The sequence below is a fragment of the Salvelinus alpinus genome, chromosome 5, assembly GCF_045679555.1.
Source record: "Salvelinus alpinus chromosome 5, SLU_Salpinus.1, whole genome shotgun sequence".
NCBI lineage: Eukaryota > Metazoa > Chordata > Actinopteri > Salmoniformes > Salmonidae > Salvelinus > Salvelinus alpinus.
In genome coordinates this window covers 49,942,412-49,963,871 of record NC_092090.1, presented here as the reverse complement: position 1 = coordinate 49,963,871, position 21,460 = coordinate 49,942,412, and the positions used below count along the sequence as shown (strand labels likewise).

General features: G+C 40.1%; 1 protein-coding gene across 1 annotated transcript in view; it reads left to right on the top strand.

Moving 5' to 3' along the window:
• Positions 1-21,460, top strand: part of LOC139576292 (protein kinase C-binding protein NELL1-like) — a 528,592-nt gene that overhangs the window by 85,675 nt on the left and 421,457 nt on the right. The window lies entirely within an intron of this gene.

Sequence of the window (21,460 nt, the reverse complement as noted above, 5' to 3'; positions counted from 1 at the left end):
ACCTGACTGGCTCCCTTGTGAGGAGGAGAGAGGTGATGTCTTGGAGGAGGAGAGGAGAAAGGCATGAGGTCCTGGAGGAAGAGAGTAGAGAAGTATGAGTTCTGGGAGGAAGAAAAGAGGAATGAGCCGAGGTCTGGGAGGAGGAGAGGAGAGAGAGATGAGATTTGGTCGGAAGGAGAGAGGGATGAGCTGAGGTCTGGGAGAAGGAGAGGAGAGAGTTTGAGGTCTGGGAGTGTGAGTGTGTTACGCAGATAACGTGTTGCAAGCTCACTCCACATCTAGCTCTGTCACGTGTGTTTGTGATCAGAGGACCACTGGTTCGAGCCCTGTAAGGGGACAGGGACAGTGGAGGAAGCGATGCTGTTAGCATCACATTGATGTCGGTTTCACACACACACACACACACACACACACACACACACACACACACACACACACACACACAGTATTTATGTTAAATGTATGTTAAATACATATTTTAATCATCTTTAGTCATTTGTATTTCATTTTCCTGAACTACAATTCAATGTATTTTGTAACAAGAAACTTGAGAGCTGTAATTTGTATTTAAAAGAAAATAATAATAATCTATATGTTTTCTGATTCAGCTTTAAATGACGTTCAGCTTAAAAAGTCTTCATAAAGCCTTCATAAGCACTACATAAATGTGTTACAAGGCATCTATAACCGTACAGTATGTCATTCTTTATGAAGGGTTCATAAATGTGGCATAACTATGTGACATAATCACCAATATCAAATGTGACATAACCCACTAAGTCAGAAATGATAAACATGAGCTTTACATTACATTTACATTTACATTTAAGTCATTTAGCAGACGCTCTTATCCAGAGCGACTTACAAGTTGGTAACGGGTAACATGTTGTGCTGAAGGATGGCATATGTTTCAAAGTGATGTCAAGACAAATGAGATGATTGTGGACTACAGCAAAAGGAGGACAGAGCACGCCCTCATTGTCATCGTAGCTGTAATGAAGCACTTTGAGAGCTTCAAGTTCCTTGGTGTCCACATCACCAACAAATTAACATGGTCCAAGCACAGCAAGACAGTTGTGAAGAGGGCACGACAAAACCTAGTCTCCTCAGGAGACTGAAAATATTTGGCATGGATCCTCAGATCCTCAAAAAGTTCTACAGCTTCACCATCGAGAGCATCCTGACTGGTTGCATCACTGCTTGGTATGGCAACTGCTCGGTCTCCAACCGCAAGGCACTACAGAGGGTAGGGCGTACGGCCCAGTACATCACTGGCAGTTAACCCACTGTTCCTAGGCCATCATTGAAAATAAGAATTTGTTCTCAACTGACTTGCCTAGCTAAATAAAGGTAAAATAAAAAAATAAATAGAGTGGTCTCTCTGCTACCGCACGACAAGCGATACTAGAGCGTCAAGTCTAGGTCCAAGAGGCTTCTAAACAGCTTCCACACCCAAGTCATAAGACTCCTGAACATCTAATCAAATGGCAACCCAAACTATTTGCACTGCCCCCCACCCCCCTTTGCACTGCTGCTACTCTCTGTTTATTATCTATGCATAGTCGCTTTAATAACTCTACCTACATGTACATATTACCTCAACTAACCGGTGCCCCCGCACATTGACTCTGTACCGGTACACCCTGAATACAGCCTCGCTATTGTTATTTTACTGCTGCTCTTTAATTATTTGTTACTTTAATAAGGTATTTTTTTCTTAAAACTATTGTTGGTTAAGGGCTTGTAAGTAAGCATTTCACTGTAAGGTCTACACCTGTTGCATGTGACAAATAACATTCGATTTGTTTAATTTCATGTTAGTAACATTACACCTAATCTCGTTCCCAGACGTTTCTGTCCAAATGAGCGGAAGGTCTAGTGGACCAGCGCATCAAACTTGGCCTTCATTAGTTATTGTTAGGTTTAAAATCTAATTTTAATTAGATCAATTGTGGAAATGGGCAGGGTTAAAATCCAATTTTGACGAGATACATTGTGGAGATGGGTAAGGTTTAGCAATAATTATGACTTTTTGACTGTGTTAAGTAGTGACGATGACAAATTCTTTACTCAGTAAGGTCACTCATAAAGAATTCGATGGTCACTCCCACTAAGGCCAACTTTTGAACGGTTGATAGCCCAAGCTTGAGTGTGCTGTGTGTGCAGTAGCCTGGGGACGACGTTGCATCAAGAAGCACTTAACTTAATGAAAGCTCATAACCTAAAGAAATTGAAAGTGTTTTTCTTCTGGAACATGGTTACATGTTCCTCAGTACACAAACACACACGCAACAAAAATGAGCCATACCTTGCGATGCTGGGCCCAGTCAGGTCTTTGACACATTCACCCACTCCCCCGCTGAAAGATCAGCCACAAAATGTTGACACAATTGTAACAGGTTGTAATCAAGCCCTGGTCTCCAGCATGGGAACAGAGGAATAATAGTAGCAGTAGAGGAATAATAATAGCGGTAGTTTCAGGTTGGACTACTCTAAATCATCTTGGTACTGACACACACACACAAACGCAAGCTTTGCAGGTCCATCAATCATTTAAATTCCTCTCACACCCTACAGTAACCTGTGGATCATGAGAGAACCTTCATAAATCAGCAGAACGTAAATAATTTATGGATGTGTTATGAATTACACATGTAGTGTCCTGTAATACTTAGTTTGAAGTGAGACACCTTCAGTCATTCATAACACATCCATAAATACTCTATATTGCATGATGCTGTACTTAAACCCTTTGGTCATTCATAACATAACGCATACATACCTTATATCATATGATGTTGTAGTTACTATAAAGTCAGACACCTTTAATCATTCATAACACATACATTGTCAGGACCGACACATGAGTTGAGAAGCAGGTACGGAGAGTGAACATTTAATATAGCACAGGCGTCAGAACCGGGTAAGACAACAACATACGACAATTAATGCTGAAGCAGGGAACAGAGCTGGGGAACAGAGCTGGGGAACAGACAGATATAGGGGAGGAAATAACACAGGTGATTGAGTCCAGGTAAGTGCAATGAATCGCTGATGCGCGTGACGAGGGAAGCAGGTGTGCGTAATGATGGTGGCACGAGTGCACAGTGCTGGGCAGCCTGGCGCTCAGGGGAGAGCGGGAGCAGGCGTGACATACATAAAGGCTTAATGTTGTAAACACAAATGTATTAACACTTAGGGAATTATCGCTAACAGCTAAAACAAATTAACATTAAAGACATGTTTAATAAACCATACATTTATTTAATTCGTTTTTTTTTTTTTTTTTACAAATACAACGTTTTAAACAGTGCAGCAATGCAGTTACATTGAACATTACACAGGGCTGTGAATAGTGTACCTTGTCCTTGAGCTGGCTGATGAACAAAGAAAGTTAGCATGTCTGTTAGGAAATGCCTTTGTCACTCCATCTGGATAAAGGCATTTCTGTGCTGCGCCAGAAACTCTAAATGGGAAGATGTGAAACTTGATTAAATTCATATTATTATATTCATACTTTATTTACAAATTGCATGACGTGACTATGAGACATGCCTGTATCTAGGAGGATTTGTATTTAGCTGAGCCTGCTAGCTAGCTAAATTTCGATTGAGGTAGCTACAGTATGTACTCTAACTCAACACTTAACTACTACAAACTAATTGAAATTATGATAAATAGCGGTTAACTTACTTGTTTTTTGTTGTTCAGTGGCAGCACTAGTGGGCATTTGCTTTGCAAACACATCACATAATCAGCGTTGTCGTGTCTTTGGCATCATTAAACTGAAGATTAATCTTTATCAACAATTCTCTGTAATTATTACGTGATTAAACTACTTAACCATGTAACTGTAATTAACTAGGAAGTTGGGGCACCAAGGAAAATATTCAGATTACAAAGTTATAATTTTCCTAATATAACTTTCAGATATTAATATCTGATCACTTAGTCTTCTGATTAATGAATTCTTCTTTACCTCACGTTAGTCTCATTCCAAACGTCGTAAATTGTTGGTTATCTGCACGAACCCAGTCTTCACTATGAGTCATCCATACATCAATTGTCTTAAATCATTTATTTACTAACTAAGTAATTCACAGAAATGCATAAACAAACAGTAGATAGTTACAAGGAAATGATAACGGAGTTTCCCTAGTGGGATAAACCGGTATCGCGGCTTGGTCGACAAAAAGGGAAGTGGGGGTCAACTGAGATGAGACACTACAAAGTTGATAATTATAACAATTGAAATGCTAATCCTTTGCACATGAACGCTCACTCATTCGGGAATAATTGCAATCAAAATATATATTTACGCTCAGTGTGTCGTCGGGATCTCTGTTGAAAAGTTTGTTTCTGTTGGAGAATCTGTCTGCCCTCTCTCTGTCGTGGTTAGAATGGATAGTTCAGAGTGACATTCATTCATGTCATTATAAAATAGATGTTTCGGCAGATGTCGGTCTTCGCGTTCAATGATTCCGAATTCCTAGCTGCAGACTAGTAATTAATATCAAAGACTTGTTCTTATTCTGTCGGTATCGATAGTCTAAGAGTTTAACCACGTGGTGTGGTTAAAAGATTCAGCCATCTACTCAAACCTTAGGTTTATGGTCTCCTCTCAAACCTTGGCCCTCTCGTTATCGAGGTAAGCTGGTCTGCAACCTTTAGCCATCTCATAATTGAGGGAAGCTCGGTCTGGTGATAGAAAACCCGGGTGGGGGTTTTATTCAGAAGAGCAGAAAAGGGCCTGTCCCAGGATGCCCGACCATAACTGTGCTCATGGGTCATTAAACAGTCCAAAATCACATTACACAATTTCACAAACAGTATCATCCTCACTCATTCATCTTATACAACAATTAGATGTAAGCCTCATAACTGAGGCTATTATATAAACAGCATTATGGTAATGTGGCCGTATTGTCTCCCATGAGTTTAACAAAATTGTACCAAATGGACCAGTTCGTAGCTGGATTCTTCACCGATCTTTTATACCTTCTCCAGAACATAAATGTGGTTCGAACCTCAAGTTCTGTGAGGTGGAAGAAATTCCTTTGTTCTCTCTATGAAAACTCACTCTCTCTCTATACTGTGCCCATGAGGATATAATATCCTCCAGGAATTTACGACCTGAGGTCGCAGCAGCCTGAGTGTAGGAGACAGAGAGAGGGGAATGGTGCTCGCTGTACCCAAAGAGGGCAACGTCATGACAGCATCTTGTCAGCAACACTAAAAAAAGTACTTCCGGGTCACAGAATTTCAGAAATGTCCAAATAAAAGTGTCAATACCCATTCATGATATATGAAAAATAATTATCTAAACATGAACAACATTCTTATTTAAGTGACATTTGCATTAATTGTGGGTTTTAAAACATGTTCCAAGGTCAAATAAATGCCCCCAATGCAAATCACACATTCTGGGTGCCACAGTAAAATAATTGCAGGGAATACTCAGTAGGGTCTGTAGAATGTATATATAGTGTCATTTCATGGGGCTCTGAATAATAAGAAGTGTTGCTGGCCTTTTGCTTCACCCATTCTATCGGCGACCGTATCAAATCACATGTGCACTTACTGCACTACAGAAATCCAGCTAACCAAACAACAGTGCAGGGCATGCACACTGAATTAAAGGGCAAGTACACTCAAATCTAAGTTTCTTAGAAGTTTCCCAGACCTAAAAAAAAAAGCATTGTTCACAACAATGCTTAAACCCTGATGTGGTTTAAGCATTGTTGTGAACACAGAAAATCAAATGTTGTTGTTTTTCTATTAAAAAAAGTGTGAAAAAATGGGGGACATCCGAAACCTAGAAAAAAAATAAACAAGAAAACAGAATTTTGGGGTAGCAAAAAATAAAACAATTATTTTAAAAGGCCCTACCAAAGTTTTTTTTTGCTGTGCATGACTTCGTTTTAGAATGTGTGCCATCTTGCAGCACAGCATTTTTGGGGAAGTTGAAGTCAGGTTCAATATTGACTATAGCAGACACTGTTATCCAAAGTGACTTAGTCATGCAAGAATCAAAACCAATATCCTGACGTTGCGATGCTATTACAAGATGCATGACAGCGTTATACATGCTTTTTGAAACCTCAATTTAATATGATTTATAAGGCCTTAATTAAGCGATACGTATACCACCATTTATAAAGCACAGGGTTATGTCGACATTGGTGGTTGTCACACAGTTATGCCACATTTATGAACCCTTTATAAAGCATGACATATGGTTACAGATTATTTCTAATACATTTATGTAGTGTTTTTGAAGGATTTATGAAGCCTTTATAAGCAGCACGTCATTTAAAGCAGGACCTAATTATGTCATAGCGGTTCACAATTTTGTGGCCCTCTTTCAGCCTGTATTGGTATCAGAAGTCTGATGGCACTGTTAAGCGACCAAAATGTAAATGTAAAAATGAACTCCACTCCCTCTCCAAGCCTCCCCCCAAAAACTGTGTGCTTAGTTATTCATTTTCACATTTACCTTTTGGCCATTTAGCAAACACTCTTATGCAGAGCGACTTACAGGCAGCGAATTCAACTAAGGTAGATAAAAAACACATCACAGTCATGGTTGTTAAGGGCTGAAGGGCTACTTGCTTATGGATTTTAATTAAATACAATACTTTGCAAATGTAAATTGTAATTGTTTTTGAAACGTTGGTCTTTATTTTATTTAGTAATTGTATTTAGTAATTTTTGTTAATCCCTACGCACAAACACACACAACTGCCTTTCCATCGTCCACAAGTTCACAGCAGTAGCTAGCATAGAGTAGAAATCATCCAGTAATCAGGAGGGGACAGGAGCAGATTAGGTCCTTTTTCAGGTGAAGTAATTAAAGATGTGGTTGACAGCAAAGGCAGAGCCTCAATGTCCCTCAGGAGTATGTTGACAAAGCCACATTATGCTGTATCTCAAACTACATGGCCAAAACCAACCTGCCTCCTGTACAGAGATGGATATGGAGAAGGAGTGGGGCGGTGGGATTTGGGTAATTTTATTCATTAAACAAGATACATCTGACATCTTTTAGGATGTGCTCTAGTTTTAGGGGAATATCTTTTCTGCTTCCCATCTTCAGTGAAGATGTGTTGGTCCTCAGGTGGGAATTTTTTGAAAAACTTTTTTCTCATTGGGGTCTAGTACAGAACCCTGATCCCACCAGTTTGGCAGAAATAGAAAATAGTTCCATGCCCGAAGCAGAGCTATTCAATTTCAGGGCCAAAACAGTTTTGGAGTTCATCCAGTTTTTAGTTTTTATTTCTCTTCTTCTGACCAGGGACTGATTCAGATCTGGCACACCAACTGAGTGAACTCTCTGGCCAATCAGTGACATGAATCAATCAATTTACGACCGGGTAGAAAAGATATCTAGCAGTACTTAATTCGGCCCTCCAGGTCTGGAGTTGAATTGCACTGTCCAACAATATGATATCTAATTATGTGCTCAGAGATCTACGGCTCGTGTTTGTTCTGTACAATACAGTTGCACAGGGAGCGGTAGAAGGTGGGAACATTTCAGACATGACGAGTTCAAGGGGAACGGGATTGTTTCGCCAAAGTAAACACCTCTATTGAATCCCATCAGGCCTGTTTCCCAAGCTCCTGCGATAAATGTTATTGTTATCATTTATTTACCGCGAATAAAAGTTCAAGGAAAATGCTACCTGGGGTAAAGCAACATTCCATTTAGTGAATTCATGACTGCCTCCTTCCCAACCACTATCCACAACTATCTTTCAGTGGTGTTGCCCCCTTTTGATTTGAATGACTGGCAGGGCAGAGGCAAAGCCTTCTCATAGTGCACCACTTTGCCAGTCCTCTAGGCATTAGGCAGAGACGGACAGATTCCCTTTTTGGGAGAAGTGGCTGCTTGTGAGATTGCTGCACCAGCTAAAATGTCTGGGAGCGCTTCACCTTCCTCGATACACAGAACACTTTGACAGAGAGACTAGGGCTGCATTCCAAACCCTATGTGCCCTGGTCAAAAGTAGTGCACTAAATTGGGAATAGTGTGCCATTTGGGATGCTGACCAGGCACTGAGAGGCAATGTGCAATTACACCAGCACATCTGCAGAGAAAGCACTCAACCCCCATAACTTAGTTGTCAGTGTTGTGTAAGATAAGGAAATTCTTCCTTGGGTTCATGAAGGTGAATGTTTGATATATGTGACCCGATTCAGGAAACTAGGCGTATGTCACAAATCATGACTTCACAGGAGAGCTGTTTGAACGTAATCTGAATCAAAATGCGTTTTTTGGCAGAAATGCCTTCTCAAACATGTGAACTTTCATGTGCCTTAATATCAAACGTGTATGCCATCTGTAAATACAAATAACATTGTTAAATGACGAGCCTAGTTGGTTTAGCCACAGAAAAAGTGAGCAACCTTCCCGCTAGCCATGATTGGCTGAGATAATGAGTGTGCTGGACATGCCGAGAGATGAGTTTGGATTGGTCTGCCATATAGCACACGTCTGTCTATTGGAGCTGGTTAGTATGTCTAGGTAATCGTGTCAAACGCGGCTTTTTTTAAATGTATTGCATAGTAAAACTGCATAAACCTAATGTCAAGTTAAAGTGTACTGTTAGCTAGCTAACCTTAGCTGGCTGGCTTGCTAGCTAATGTTATGTGTATGCTCTCCACTTTCTGGAGGACTGAGTTTTGTCAGTGGAATTTGAGTATGATAGCGAAGGAGATGGAGAAAACATCAGTCTGGATTACATCATCAAACTAAGGGCAACCATGCATTGCATCCGACAGGAGATGCCTAGTTTCAAACCATGATGTATACTGGTAAGATAGTCTAGCTAAATATTACACGTTCATATATTACATGTTTCTAATTTTAACAAAGTGGTTTAATTTCAAATGTACTGTTAGCTAGCTAACGTTAGCTGGCTGGGTCGCTAGCTAACGTTATGTGTATGATCTTATTCTTCGTATCTCAAACACATTTGCTTGACTAGTTATAGCCATAGAACTTGGTTGGTTAGCTACCTGCGGATTCATGCAGGGTAATAATGTCATGAGCTGTGATTATAGTCCATTGTTTAGTGAGCGAGCTAACTAGCTAGCTACATGTCTTAACAAAAGACTCGACTCTAATTTTGACAAAGTATTTTCATTTCAAGTTAGTGTACTGTTAGCTAGCTAATATTAGCTGGCTGCCTCGCTAACTAAAATTACGTCATGCGTTGGGATTCATTTTTTACCTAGCTAGCTATATAGCTACATTTCTTAACAAAATACTCTCATCTTAGTGTGCCAGAGCGCAGAATAACTGATGCATTTTTGAATGCTCAACACAGGTTGCACATGTCTGGTGTCAGTAAATGTCGGCAACAAAGCATAATTCAATCGTTGCCAGCAGCACTGTTACAGTCACCAACGCTCTGGATAACATGAAAACTGCCTAACCAGCTCTGCTAGGGGGAGTAAAATGGTCAGAGTGGGGTGTTCTCTCATTATGTGTCTGGAAGTAGCTAGCCAATGTTAGCCAGTTAGCTTGGATGCTTGACTGTCATTGTGAGGTCAGCGCTTTCGGGAACAACCCTACTTATTGGCCAGAACGTCCAGTGTACGCTCTGAACGCAAAACGTTCTGAATTTATGAACGGACAATCTGACAGCACAGTTGCAGTCACCAACGCTCTGGATAACATAACAGCCTAATATCATACACTGCATTTGAGGAAACAATAGGAAAGTAATTCTGCTATGAAAGTTGATCAACTTGTAAACTCATTTTTGAGAAAACCGTCTTTCAGTGTTTTGGAACTACTATTGGAGAGCCCTTCTTTGTCTACACCTATTCAGTATTATTCACACCCTGTTAAGCCTTAGCCCCACCCATCTCTTTAAGGGTTGATCTGTGCGTTCTGTACTAACTTGCCAGCTACTTGCAGACATGTAAGAGAGAGAGAACAGCTCACTGAACATTACTCACACTAGCAGAGCTGGTTAGAGCTTCTTAAGCCTAGGCAACTTCCAGTGAAACTAGAGGGAGTGCAATTCAAATTAACAATCATACAAATTATGGATATTAAACATTTAGGTACATACAAGTGTCTTATATCGGTTAAAAGCTTAAATTTTTGTTAATCTAACTGCATTGTCCGATTACAGTAGGCTTTACAGCGAAAACATGCCATGTGATTGTTTGAGGACGGCGCCCCACATCAAAATATTTTTCCACCCGCACAGGTTTCATAAATTCACAAAAAGCAATTATATATTCACTTACTTTTTTTAAATCTTCTTCTTCATCCAACGGGTCCCAGCTACAACATGTAGTGTTGTTTTGTTAGATGAAATCCTTCTTTATATCCCAAAAATTCTGTTTAGTTGGCGCCATCGATTTGAATAATCCATTCATCAACATGCAGAGAAAATAATCCAAAAAGCTACCGCCTAACTTTGTTAAAACAAGTCAAAATAAGTTTCTATTTAATCCTCAGATACCCTCAAATGTAATTAAACTATAATATTTCATACGGAAAGAAGTATGTTCAATAGGAGAACGATATTAGCAGGTGCATGTCCTCTTCGTTGCGCGCGCATACACGAATTTCCAAGTCTGTGTCCCTGTTTCAAAACTCAATATTCTTCCTCGTTTTGGAAGAATCAAGCATGAAACCTTGAAGAAAGACTACTGCCACCCAGTGGAAGCCATAGGAATTGCATACTGGGAGCTAGATTACATTTTCTACCCATATGTTCCATTGGAAGAGCATGGGCTCTCAAAACAAAAAAAATTCTGGATGGTTTTTCTTTGGATTTTCTCCTACCATATCTATTGTGTTATAGTCTCCTACATTACTTATAACATTTCTACAAACTTCAGAGTGTTTTCTTTCCAATGGTACTAATTATATGCATATCCTGGCTTCAGGGCCTGAGCAACAGGCAGTTTACTTTGGGCACGTCAGTCAGGCGGTAATGGAGAAAAAAACATTTTGTAGTTCTGAGTCTACTTTTATCCAATGTAAAAAAACAGAAATGCAAATGTTGCTACACAAGACAGAATCCAGCTGGTGAGTCACATATAATCTCAAAGGCTTTTCACACAGCAAGTTCTATCCTTAATCCTGTGTTAAAATTTGCCCTGTGCCTAGCAATTGTGCAATCTGTAGGGGAAAGTGGGGTAAATTGAGCCAAAGGGTAAGTTCAGCCACCCTTATTTCTAGGAAACCATACACAAAATTGATCATTTGACCACATATTTATGAAAAGGTCATCATTGCATGCAGTCTGTGATGGAAGAAACCACATGGAAAAAAGTGGTAAGCAAATTAGCTTTAAAAAAACAGATTTTCACCAAGTCAAATTAATGTATTGTGTTAAAGATGCTTGTATCTGAACCAAAGTAGATAATTTTAAGATTTATTTATACATCAGTTGGGGTATCTATATGAGCTTCAATATGAGGTCCTAAACCTAGCATGAAAGTGAAACGCAACGTGCCATTGGAACACAGGAGTGATGGTTGCTGATAATGGGTCTCTGTACGCCTAATCTTTTGAACAGTAGTGTATGTATATGGATATTTACCCCCAAATATATGGGGGTATGGAAATTACGCAGAGAATTACATTGATGGAAGCAACAATCTATTCGCTTTTCTTTCAAAAACAAGGACATTTCTAAGTGAAATGCACCCATGTGTGTATATATTTTTTAAATTGACCATGTTAAATTATCATTGTAATTGCGCACACATTGATGTCAGACATGCACCTACCCCAGTGTTCTGTTGGGGATGACTGGAATGAATGCAGGAACAGATTTCAGGAGCAGGACAAGACACCCTCTTTTTGACTGATGACTGATATTAGGGCATGTACGTGATAGACCTATCTGGTATTATGATGGGCATAATGCTTCTTGGCAGTGTCATAAAGTGTATTTTCTTAGTCCAAGTAAAGTGACACAGGATGGTCATAATGCTTCATGACTGTTATTTAAAATATAGTTTTTTTTCATGATTAGTCACAATAACAACAAAGGATTAAGGAAACAAACTTTCAAAACGAAAGGAAACCTCTTGGCAGGGAAAAACATGATTTGAATAAATGTGTGTTTTGTCACTATTATGTAGGTGTCATAACCAGCCATAAAATAACGCAATATAGAGTACCAGTCAAATGTTTGGACACACCCACTCATTCAAGGGGTTTTCCTAATTTTTTCTATTTTCTGCATTGTAGTATATAAGTGAATACATCAAAACTATGAAATAACAAATATGCAATCATGTAGTAACCAAAAAAAGTATTTTACAAATACAAATATATTCTTCAAAGTAGCCACCCTTTGCTTTGATGACAGCAATGCACACTCTTGACATTTTCTCAACCAGCTTCACCTGGAATGCGTTTCCAACAGTCTTGAAGGAGTTTCCACATACAGTGGTTCATCCTTTAACTTCTCTAGGATAGGGGGCAGCATTTTCACTTTTGGATAAATAGCGTGCCCGATTTCAACTTCCTTCTACTCATCCCCAGAATATAAGATATGCATATTATTAGTAGATTTGGATAGAAAACATTATGAAGTTTCTAAAACTGTTTGAATCATGTCTGAGTATAATAGAACTTATGTAGTAGGCAAAACCCGAGGCCTAACCATTCAGATTTTTTTTTTTTTAGGTCACTGTCTGTTCAATGAGATTTCATTGGGATACTAGATTTCTAATCAACCTGTTTTCAGTTCCTACCGCTTCCACTGGATGTCACCAGTCTTTAAAAATTGGTTGAGGTTATTCCTTTGTGCAATGAAGAAGTACGGCCATCTTGAATCAGAGTAACGTTATGTGCACTGTTTGAGAGTTGCGCAAAAGTAAAGTAGCGTTAGTTTGTTGTCCTCCTGTATTGAAAACAGATAGACCCGTCTTCAATTTGATCGATTACTAACGTTTAAAAATACCTAAAGTTGTATTACAAAAGTAGTTTGAAATGTTTTGGCAAAGTTTGCATGTAATTTTTTTAGATATTTTGTAGTGACGTTGTGCATTTTGCAAGCTGTTTTTTTCTGGATCAACTGCGCCAAATAAATGGACATTATGGGCGGAATTAATCGAACAAAATGACCATTTGTGATGTTTATGAGACATATTGGAGTGCCAACAACAGAATCTTGTCAAAAGGTAAGGCATGATTTATATTTTATTTCTGCGTTTTGTGTTGCGCCTGCAGGTTGAAATATGCTACACTTTCTTTGTTTACTGTTGTGCTATCATCAGATAATAGCATCTTATAATTTCGCCGAAAAGCCTTTTTGAAATCTGACATGTTGGCTGGATTCACAACGAGTGACGCAAGCGTCCCACATATCCCAGAGAGGTTAAAAGTTGCAGCGTACTGCGGCTCAGCTTGCATGGTGCCGCAGAATTCTATGGCATGTTATTTAAGTGTGAACCTCTGGTACCATTAATGCTAGTTAGTGCCAGTTTGACCACCAGAGGGCGTCTTTGAGAAGCATTTGATAGCCTTCAATAGTGGCTGTACTAGAGAGTGCAGGCACGTGGGAGACCAGGGTTCAATTCCCCGACAGGGAGGAAGGAGTTCGCTGTCCTTGTAAATAAGAATTTGTTATTAACTGATTCCATGTGTGTTATTTAATAGTTGTGATGTCTTCACTATTATTCTACAATGTAGAAAATAGTAAAAATAAAGAAAACCCCTGGAACAGGTAGGTGTGTCCAAACTTTTGACTGGTACTTGCTTAATTAATTTGACTAATATTATGGTGTTTCTATTCTAAGAAAAATTAAAAACCCTCTGGATTTCCGTTAGGATTTAATGGAGAATATGGCGCTGTACAACATGGTCGGGAGTACAGTACTGGGCTATTTAGCTAAAGAATCCCTGTGTTGTGCAGGCATGTGGGAGACCGGGGTTCAATTTCCTGATGGGGAGGAAGGATAAGGCTGTCCTTGTAAATAATAATTTACAAGACAACAGCCACTTCAAGTGCAGGGCGCGAAATTCAAAATATATTTTTTAGAAATATTTAACTTTCACACATTAACAAGTCCAATACAGCAAATGAAAGATAAACATCTTGTGAATCCAGCCAACATGTCCGATTTTTTAAATGTTTTACAGCGAAAACACCACGTATATTTATGTTAGCTCACCACCAAATACAAAAAAGGACAGACATTTTTCACAGCACAGGTAGCATGCACAAAACCAACCAAACTAACCAAGAACCAACCAAACTAACCAAGAAACAACTTCATCAGATGACAGTCTTATAACATGTTACACAATAAATCTATGTTTTGTTCGAAAAATGTGCATATTTGAGGTATAAATCAGTTTTACATTGCCGCTACCATCACAGCTACCGTCACAAATAGCACCGAAGCAGCCAGAGTAATTACAGACACCAACGTGAAATACCTAAATACTCATCATAAAACATTTCTGAAAAATACATGGTGTACAGCAAATGAAAGACAAGGATCTTGTGAATCCAGCCAATATTTCCGATTTCTGAAGTGTTTTACAGCGAAAACACAATATAGCATTATATTAGCTTACCACAATAGCCAGAAACACAAGCCATTTACCAGCAGCAAAAGTTAGAGATCGTAACAAACCAGCAAAAGATATAGAATTTTTGACTAACCTTGATAAGCTTCATCAGATGACAGTCCTATAACATCAGGTTATACATACACTTATGTTTTGTTCGAAAATGTGCATATTTAGAGCTGAAATCAGTGGTTATACATTGTGCTAACGTAGCATCTTTTTCCCAGAATGTGCGGATATTTTTATGACACTCAACTATTCTGACCAAATAACTATTCATAAACGTTACTAAAAAATACATGTTGTATAGGAAATGATAGATACACTAGTTCTTAATGCAATCGCCGTGTTAGAATTCTAAAAATAACTTCATTACAACATCCAGCTTAGTTATAGCGAGAGAGTGCCCAAAATCTGGGCTCAAACTACTAGTACACATGTTCGACAGATATATGAAATAGCATCATAAAATGGGTCCTACTTTTGATGATCTTCCATCAGAATGTTGTACAAGGGGTCCTTTGTCGGGAACAATCGTTGTTTGGTTTTAGAATGTCCTCTTCTCCAGTCAATTAGCACGGAAAGCTAGCAAAGTGGCGCGAAGCTCTCCTTCGTGAGCAAACGCAGACAAAGCAACACGCCTAACGTCCCGAAAAAATGTCAATAATCTAATAAAACTATATTGAAAAAACATACTTTACGATGATATTGTCACATTTATCAAATAAAATCAAAGCCGGAGATATTAGTCGTCTATAACGACAGCTTTACAGAAGGCAATACCAGGTCCCTTCTCGCGCGTTCCAGAAAACAGGAAATTGGAGTCACGTCATGCCAAGAGCTTTTATTCGACTTCAGATCATGTTATACACTCCATTTCTTCTCTCACTGCCTGTTGACATCTAGTGGAAGGCGTATGAAGTGCATGTATACTAATAAATATCAAGCACATTTATAGGCAGGCCCTAGAACAGAGCATCGATTTCAGATTTTCCACTTCCTGTCAGGAAGTTTGCTGCAAAATGAGTTCTGTTTTACTCACAGATATAATTCAAACGGTTTTAGAAACTAGAGAGTGTTTTCTATCCAATAGTAATAATAATATGCATATTGTACGAGCAAGAATTGAGTACGAGGCCGTTTGAAATGGGCACCTTTTATCCAGGCTACTCAATACTGCTCTGCAGCCCAAAGAGGTTAACTGACTTGCCTAGTTAAATTAAGGTTACACTAAGAGCAAAACATTTTTACACCCTAATTTTCAAATTCTAGTCTAATCAATATCCAAATAGAGATTCAGTGAAAATAAAAATCTCATTCATTTATCAAGACCAGTCTCCATGCTTGTCTCAGAGCAGCGCGAAATGGTGCTAAAATTGTTGTAGGCTATTGCTTCAAATCCTATTGCTTCAAACATAATATTATCTTTAAATAAGACCTACACCACTTTAAGCAGCACATTACTCAAAACTAATGAGACTCATGTCGCCTACAGTAGGCCTACAGTATATCGAAAAATATGACGTGACTCTCCGCCAATAATTACATAGAGGATTGGATGATTGGAGGATATTTGTGTATATTCAGTAATATTTATTCTCATAGTAATTCGTTTTGGATCCATAACTAAATAAACAAACATTGGCATTTTGAAAGAGTATTTTTATCCTTGTTTTATTAACGAAAGCATAAAGATGCCATTGTTAGTTACATTGTTTTAGTTTGAATGTGCAGACTGGCACTAACAACAGAACAGTGGGAACGTTTCCCTAGTCAGCGCCATGATTAGTGCATTGCCCCTTAAAGAGTTGCCTGTGTGGCGGGGTGGAGATTACCCCCCCTTCCCCTTCCTCCTCCCCCCTTCCCCATGGGCTAGGTCGGTCTTCTGTGCGCGGCTCTGCGGCCCATCCCGTGACCCCTGCCCTCGTGCCTTGAACCTCACACGCTTTCAGTGGATAAAGCTGGAGAACTGCAAGGCAATCCCATTGTGCGCCACTCTGGAGCCATGACCAATATGACCAATATATATTGTCCTGCTTATAACAGGGTTAATAATATATTTGTAAGAATATCCAACAGGCTTTTATATAATTCTAAATGAATAATAATCGCTTTGTTTAAAAAAAATAACAATATTTTGAAGATTATTTATTTTTCAAATAACATAAAATGAGCGAGAAAAAGGCCATCTTGAGCATCTGGTGAGACTTTGTTACTAATTTGTAAAAATTTGCCAGTTTGTTACTTATTTCTTTCTGTTTTTAGAGGGAGAGATACCAAAAACCTACAATCATCTCATGGGTCTCCCAGTTGAGGGCGGCACAGGTATCAGCACACTCTAATCAGCCCTGACCCTAATGGTCGACTATCTAGGGCGTGCACAGGGAAGGGCATATCCACAGGAACAAGGGGGATCCCTAAACTATGGGCAAATGAACGGTCAATAAAATTCCCAGCTGCGCCTGAATCTACGAGCGCCTTATGCTGGGAATGCAGGGATGACTCAGGAAATTTAATAAATACATACATGTGAGCAACAGGGGGCTCTGGGCGAGCCTGGTGCCGACTCACCTGGGGTGACACAATAGTGCCCTGTCTGCTGCCTCGACTCCCTGAGGAACCCCCCCAGCTCCGACCAGCAGTGTGCCCTCTGCGACCACAGATGGTGCAGGGAATGGCCCCTCCTCCGTTCGCCCTAAGCGCTGCACCTCCCAGCTCTATGGGCGTCGGAGCGGAGGTGCTGGGGTATGGAACTGACAGGCCCCGATCCGGACGTCCGCAGGTAGCCAGCAGGTTGTCCAGCCGGATGGGCTGGTCCAACATGAGGGTGGTGTCTCGGCAGGCCAACTCCCGACGGACGTCCTCGTGCAGACTGCACCGGTAGTGATCAATCAGGGCCCTGTTGTTCCATCCCGCGCTGGCGACCAGGGTCCGGAAGTCCAAAGCGAAGTCCAAAGCGCTCCTCGTCCCCTGCCTCAGGTGGAACAGACGCTGCTCGACACTCAGACAGGTGGTCAAACTGCCCGAAAGCGGCAGGTGAACTCTGTGTAATGGTCCATCGCCGCGTCTCCTTCACTCCACTGGCTATGCAGACACTTGTTGACGCGTGTGAGCAGTGTGGATGCAATGATTGAATAAAAGGTATGTGTACATTTATTTTGCAATGCTCACGCACGCGACACGAGCGGTGTGGTTAGCATGTAAACTGCTTGGAGTAACCCTGGATTGTAAACTGTCATGGTCATAATAAAGTCTATCTGTCTATAATAAAGCCTGCGCTTCCTTTTTAACTGTTGACTGGTGCTTGCTGTTTGAGTTTTTGCTATTAAGCAGGAATCAGGACGATATACTTATGTTTGGATTTGCCAAAGGGACAGGGCCTTTTATAGGTTTCTGCGTATGAAGTAAAGGTGATCTAGAGTTTTGTTGCCTCAAGTTGCACAGGTGACTTGCTGGTAAAAATTTGTTTAAAATGTATTTCAGTTTTCCTGCATAAAATTAACTTTCTACAAGAAATCCTTCCTCTGAATTTGCATTTTCTTGTTTGCGTATGGCCCTGTACAGCTCGTTGAGTGCAGTCTTAGTGCCAGAATTTGTTTGTGGTGGTGAGTAGACAGCTACGAAAAATATGGTAAATAGTATGGTCTGCAGCTTATCAAGAGGTATTCTAAGGTGAGCAAGATCTTGAGACGTCCTTAACATTAGAGATCGCGCCTCAACTGTTGTTAACAAAGAGACACACCCCTCCCCCTCTCACCTTACCCGAGTCTAACGTCTGATCTTGACGATGCATAGAAAGATTTGCCAGTTGTATATCCATGCCCTTGTTCAGCCACGCCTGCCTCCTCTGTCCAGCGCCTCACTATTCTCTGTGTTGGTGGTACAGGAAGGCAGGCAGTGTTCAGGGGCAGGCAGAGTGGTTAGGCAGGCGGGCTCAGGGTCAGGACAGGCAAGGGTCAAAACCAGGAGGGTGAGGAAAAAGAGAGATTGGGAAAAGCAGGAGCTGAGACACAAAAATGCTGGTTGACTTGACAAACAAGATGAACTGGCAACAGAGAACACCGGTATAAATACACAGGGGAAGATGGGTGACACCTGGAGGAGGGTGGAGACAATCACAAAGACAGGTGAAACAGATCAGGGGGTGACACTTCTTAATGCATTTGAGCCAATCAGTTGTGTTGTGACAAGGTAGAGGTGGTATACAGAAGATTGCCCTATTTGGTAAAAGACCAAGTCCATATTATGACAAGAACAGCTCAAATAAGCAAAGAGAAACGACAGTCCATCATTACTTTAAGGCATGAAGGTCAGTCAATACGAAACATTTCAAGAATTTTTATTTTCTTCAAGTCCAGTCGCAAAAACCATCAAGCGCTATGATGAAACTGGCTATCATGCGGACCGCCATAGGAAAGGAAGACTCAGAGTTACCTCTGCTGTAAAATATATGTTCATTAGAGTTAACTGCACCTCAGATTGCAGCCCAAATAAATGCTTAACAGAGTTAAAGTAACAGACACATCTCAACATCTACTGTTCAGAGGTGACTGCGTGAATCAGGCCTTCATGGTCGAATTGCTGCAAAGAAACCACTACTAAAGGACACCAATAATATGAGAGACTTGCTTGGGCCAAGAAACACGCGCAATAGACGAGCAATAGACAGTGGAAATCTGTCCTTTGGTCTGATGAGACATAGAGTAAGTTAACCTCTAATTCCTCCCAAACCCGGATCCGGGAGCACCCCCCACAGTAAAAAAGCTGACTAGCATAGCCTAGCATAGCGTCACAAGTAAATACTAGCATCTAAATATCATTAAATCACAAGTCCAAGACACCAGATGAAAGATACACATCTTGTGAATCCAGCCATAATTTCTGATTTTTAAAATGTTTTACAGGGAAGACACAATATGTAAATCTATTAGCTAACCACGTTAGCAAAAGACACCACTTTTTTTACTCCACCAGTTTTTTACTCCATCAGTAGCCATCACTAATTCGACCAAATAAAGATATAAATAGCCACTAACCAAGAAACAACTTCATAAGATGACAGTCTGATAACATATTTATTGTATAGCATATGTTTTTTTAGAAAAATGTGCATATTTCAGGTATAAATCACAGTTCTACATTGCAGCTGCAATCTGAAATAGTGCCGAAGCTGCCAGAATAATTACAGAGACCAACGTCAAATACCTAATTACTCATCTTAAAACATTTCTGAAAAATACACAGCGTACAGCAAATGAAAGCCCAACATCTTGTGAATCCAGCCAATATGTCAGATTTTTTAAGTGTTTTACAGCGAAAACACAATATAGCATTATATTAGCTTAGCACAATAGCCAGAAACACAAGCAATTTACCAGCAGCACAGGTTAGCGATCGTAACAATACAGCAAAAGATATATAATTTTTGACTAACCTTGATATACTTCGTCAGATGACAGTCCTGTAACATCATATTACACAATGCATATAGGTTTTGTTCGAAAATGTGCATATTTAGCAGCACAAATCGTGGTTATACAATGTGATCAGTGGCAACAGGTCATGCTTTCTGGCCGGCGCCATCTTGGAAAGGCACCTAATCTAATCAATAAATAATCGTAAACTTGACTAAAAAATACAGGTTGGACAGCAAATGAAAGATGCATTAGTTATTAATGCAACCGCTGAGTTAGATTTTTAAAATTAACGTTACTAGACATACAGTGTGCGTTACAGCCAGACTAGTGCCGCAATAATGGCGGACAAATGCGTTTACATTTTTCCACATAAATACGGAATAACATCATAAATAGCTCTTACTTTTGGACGAGCTTCCATCAGAATCTTGGGCAAGTGGTCCTTTGTCCAAAATAATCGTTGCTTGGTTGTAAAACGTCGTCTTCAACTTCGGAATTAGCAGCTAACATTAGCTATGTGGCCACAACATGCCCAAATGTTCAAAGCGCAATACTAAGGAAATTCCGAAAATAGCAATATACTCGCATAAACTGATATAACTCGGTTTAAAATAACTTCGTTATGATGTTTCTAACACCTATATCGAATTAAATTACAGACGGATATAGCTAAGGCCGATAACTGAGCGTTTCAAAATGCCATCCTGAGGTCTTGCTTTGCGCAATGACGAACGTCGAAAAGAGAGCTCCCTTCGTTCCTTGGCCTTTTATAAGCTCTGAGAACTACGTAGAAACTCCATTCCACTTCTCATTGGTTACTGACATCCAGGGGAAGGCGGGTGCAGTTCATGTCGACCCATAGGATACATACAAAGCTTTAAACTGATCTGAGAACAGAGCCTCGTTTTCAGACCTTCGCAGTTCCTGTCATGGATTTCGCTGCAGAAAGAGTTCTGATTCACCCACAGACATAATTCAAACGGTTTTAGAAACTAGAGATTGTTTTCTATCCAATAGTAATAATAATATGCATATTGTACGAGCAAGAATTGAGTACGAGGCAGTTTAATTTGGGAACGATAAATGTCCAAGTTGAAACAGCACCCCCGGATGATCTCCGCATGTGTGGTTCTCACTGTATAGCTTGGAGGAGGAGGTGTGATGTTGTGGGGATGCTTTTCTAGTGACACTGTCTGTGATTTATGTATAATTCAAGGCACACTTAAACAGCATGGCTACCACAGCATTCTGCAGCGATACGCCATCCCCTCTGGTTTGAGCTTAGTGGGACTATAATTTGTTTTTCAACAGGACAATGACCCAACACAACTCCAGGCTGTGTAAGGGCTATTTTACCAAGAAGGAGAGTGATGGTGCTGCATCAGATGACCTAGCCTCCACAATCACCCGATCTCAACCCAATTGAAATGGTTTGGGATGAGTCGAACCGCAGAGTGCTCAGCATATGTGGGAACTCCTTCAA